A 4,346-nucleotide genomic window follows, 5' to 3' on the forward strand; every position below is an offset into this window, starting at 1 on the left:
CGAAAAAAAAAAACGGAATAAAAAAAAGAAGGATGGAAAGAAAGAAAACAAACAAACTAATCAGGAAATTAAGAAAGGAGAGAAAGAAAAGAAAGCAATAAAGAGGGAGAAGGAGCAGAGGCAAGCGTGACCAGGGCCAAGCACAGCTCCCGGGCGTCTGGGTGCCAAAAGCGAGCTCAGGGGAGGAAGGTCAGCATTAAGTTTATCTTGGGCATTATACTTGCATTACGAGAGCATGGCAGCCTGTTTGGGTATGTGCGTGCGTGCGTGCGTGCGTGTGTGTACGTGCGTGTGTGTGAGTGCATGCGTGCGTGGTGTCTCCTTTTTATAGGTCTGTCTATATGTGGATAATTTATGTATGACAATGAGGACCCGTATGAGAGAGGAATGGGGGAGAATGGGCAATGGAAAAGAGAGAGAATGTTTGGATAGATAGACAGGGGTATGTATGTGTGGAAACTGATAGATAGACAGTCAGACAGAAAGACTGATAGATAGATAGGTATATATGCAGAGACAGATAGATAATTCATGGAAATAAATAGAAATAAATAGAGACAGACAGAGACAGAGAGAGAAGAGAAGAGAAGAGAAGAGAAGAGAAGGGAAGAGAAGGGAAGGGAAGAGAAGAGAAGGGAAGATAAGAGAAGAGACGAGAAGAGAAGAAAAAAAGAGAATGCCAAAGACCTTGTTTATGACCGTGTGCATCAGCGCGTTCATCCGTACATAGAATGATCTCGTTGAAATGTATGTACGTAAGTATGTATCCACGCGTCTGTACGTCAATGCACACTAATTTGCATACCAATCAACACATACATCACAGTACAGGTTCGCCAAAGGCCGCTTTTATTCAATACACACGGCATGAAAGTCAACAGCCTACCTTGGATTGAAGCGTGTGGATCGTCCTTGCTCGGAATCCTTGACGGTTATTCTTATAAATATCCTTTTTCTCCGAGAATTGCGACGAAAGAATGATTTTTTTTTTTTTTTTTTTTTTCAATTGAAGCGATTCTCTTCACTTGAAATATTCGTTATAACCACAGATACATTCACTATGTCCACTGACACCTTCTAAGCTTTCAATCGCACTCTTTTCCGCTCATCTGCATAAAATCTACACACATCACATGTAATAACGACACGATTTCACGATATTTTGCAACAAATCATCCTTGACAACTTTGCAAAACTTTTATGATTCACAATATTCTTTTTGCAGAGCTCCTCGCGCGTTATCTAGGCACTGAATAATGGTTACATCTCACTCCAAGGTGTTAAAAAAAATTAATGTAAGGCAATGGTTTAAAAAGAAGGAAGTTACGAAGAGGCAGAGCACACCAGCCCACGGCCGACCACTTCCAACATGTGACTAACTCCGCGAAGTTAGTTACTGGCCCTTGGGAGCAATCATGTTGGCGGTTAGGAAATTAAGTCGATATTTTATTCCTTGTCTCTGACTCTTTTTCTTATAACTTTATATAACTTATACAACCATGCGATGCTTTTTATAAATGTTCGTATTCATTTTTTTGTATATGGTATCGTTTTATAAAAGGAATAAAAGGCGAAAAAACAATAGTTGGTTGCGCGACCGTGAGAGGGCCATCTGAGTTGCTGGTTAGGAATTTTCGCTGTTCATTCATCGGCGGGCGGGCGGCATCCGATCAAATTAATCCCACCTCGAGGGGGGGTGGGGGGGGAAATAACCATTTGACAGTGAAATAATTAATCTTATTGGAAGGAAGAGATAAAAAGGGATAATAGGAATGACATCTCTTGATTTGAGCGAGAAACGAAAGAGATCTCTTGATTAGGACGAAAGGTTAGAGATTTCACGTGGAAAAAAGGTAAACTGGCCTTATTGGAGAATTGCTGATCGTTTATCGTTTTCATGAATAGATTGATGAGAAAATGAGGAGAGAAAGACAACATGCGAAATAATGCAATTTGAGGTCATGTAGATATGTATCTGTGTGTGTGTGTGTGTGTGTGTGTGTGTGTGTGTGTGTGTGTGTGTGTGTGTGTGTGTGTGTGTGTGTGTGCGTGCGTGCGTGCGTGCGTATATGTACACCCAAACCCCACCCAACCCGCACCAGGTTAAAACAACAAAACTGCCTTAACAAAAGGATTGCATCGCCTTCCCCTTTTCCTCCCCTTTCCTCCCCACCTCCTCTTCCTTCCCCTCCTCCTCCACCTCCTCCTTCCCTTCCCCTCCTCCCCCCCCCTTCGGTCCCTTCCCGCCCCTTGGGGAATAAAACCGAAGTGTTTATCACCTGATAGAGGCGGCATTACACGCCCCTACGCAATCGAGGACGCAGACTGGCGGGCGCGATAGGGTGGCACTCTCCATAGAACATTGATTTAGCCGTTCGAGTGGAGAATCGCCAAGAGCAGAAAGGCCGCCGTAAAGAACTCTGAATGTCTGGCGTAGTCGTTGACCCCCAAAGCTCTAAGGGAGGAAGGTTAGTCCACGCGGCGCCACGGTGCCACGGTGCCACCCTAAGCAGTCCTGTCCAGCCGTGGCACTCCTCTCCGCTCCGGATAGTGACATATTCTCCGCCAGCTCGATAGACGCTGATACGTTTTTCTTATGCAACCTTGACACTCCGTTGCATCAATAGCCCGATATTGCAATATTTCGAGCGTAGACGAAAGTTCGACCGCCTCATAGCCGAGGAATGTCAGTTAAGCGGACTTCACACTCACTGACATCTGACACCTACGGGAATATTGGGCGAAGCTACGCGCACTTTTGCCAACTTCCTGTCCTCTGAAGAAAATTTCCTTTTATTACTTTTTGTCTCTTAAAATCTATTCGAGGGAATCGATTTGTCGGATAAGAATACTGCTCTCATATATCCAATTCACTTACAAGTTCATTACGCATCGTTATAACGTCATTAGAGCGAGAATAAGAACGGTTTCCCCTTGCACGTGGAGAGAACGGCTTAAGGTACTTCGTGTGGCAACAGTGCCTACGCCGGCCCATAAGGACACACTGAGTTTACCAGAGTGCCACGCCGCGGAGGGTGCCACTCCTTCACGATTCGCGCGCACTTTTTTGCAGATTCTTTTGTCAGGTTTTTATTTTGAATAAATACATATACGTGAATAGCAATATACGTATGGATATACGTGGGCGTGTGTGTGTGTATAAGTGTGTGTGCGTGGGTATGTGTGTGCTTGCCTGCGTGCGTGCCCGTGGGTGCGTGTGTTCAAACAGCATACGAAGGCACGTGCATGCTCGAGGAACATAAAATACAGTATTGGAGTCCTCACTCTTTTATACATGTACACAGAGGCGACCTTGTGAGTTTCAGTTGTGACGTTCTCAACTGTAGAAATCTATCGTAAAACTATATACACGAAAAATAATCCATAAAGAATATAATTTTGGAGGTATATTCTTCTTAAACCATCACTTTACAAGAAAGAAGAAGGAGGAGATAAAGAAAGAAAAGAAAAATAAGAAACAAAATGGAGGGGTGGGGAGCAGCATATAAATGAAATGCGCTGGTACGGATTCTTTTTATTTCTTGTTTTATGTGTTTCTCGCTCTCTCTCTTTTAAAATATATCTCCTATTTTTTCTCCCATGATACCATTATCCGAGTAATATCTCAAAAGAAACATGGAATTTTCGAGAACTTTCTTGTTTGAATTCGTTTTGATCTAATTCGAGCGACCCTTAACCAAATCCCTCCGCGGACATAAACACAAAATAATAATATAAATCAATAGGTAACCACGTCATAAAAAAAAATGTCGTTTTATCTTCCCACGCAATGGAAAATAAACACATTTTCTCCCTGAACAATAAAATTCACGGCTTATTAAACCTTCTCTTCGCGGGCTTGAATTTTTCCTCATTATGCCCGACATCCTTTTCAATCGATCAACATTTTTTTTTGCAACCTGCCACTTCCATCCGGCGGCGCTCTGCAATGACGTCTATTGGCGGGAAATTTCAGCCAAAATGATCATTTTTTTTTTATCCTTATTTCTCTTCTTTATGTTTTTTTATGTATTGTTATTCTCTTCAGTTATTCAGTATCTTCATCTTTTTTTTTCTTTACTCTACGTCCTTTTTCTTCTTCCTTGAATTCCTTTTTATCTTTTTCTCCCTTTAAAACTCTATTCTCTCTATTTTTTCGCCTTTGTCGATACTAAATCCTACCCTACGAAGCTTCAGGAAAAGGTTTGAACCCTCTCTCGTCTCTCGATTCCTTTTCCATGTACTTATACGCGACATTTGATTTGATTCTTTATCATGCATATGCCGTTTATCTTTTTTTTTTTTTTCTAGTTCCTGTTATTAATATCACACTTGTACCATTTATA

General features: G+C 42.0%; 1 protein-coding gene across 1 annotated transcript in view; it reads right to left on the reverse strand.

Annotated features, from left to right (window-relative positions):
- The window catches only part of LOC125043057, a 421,391-nt gene extending 420,028 nt beyond the window's left edge, over positions 1–1,363 (reverse strand). The window contains exon 1 of the mRNA XM_047639012.1: positions 887–1,363. The gene's annotated coding sequence lies outside the window, so the exon portion shown is untranslated. The remainder of the gene's footprint in view (positions 1–886) is intronic.
- Between the last annotated feature and the right edge of the window lie 2,983 nt (positions 1,364–4,346).

The sequence above is a fragment of the Penaeus chinensis genome, chromosome 33 (assembly GCF_019202785.1).
Source record: "Penaeus chinensis breed Huanghai No. 1 chromosome 33, ASM1920278v2, whole genome shotgun sequence".
Lineage (NCBI taxonomy): Eukaryota > Metazoa > Arthropoda > Malacostraca > Decapoda > Penaeidae > Penaeus > Penaeus chinensis.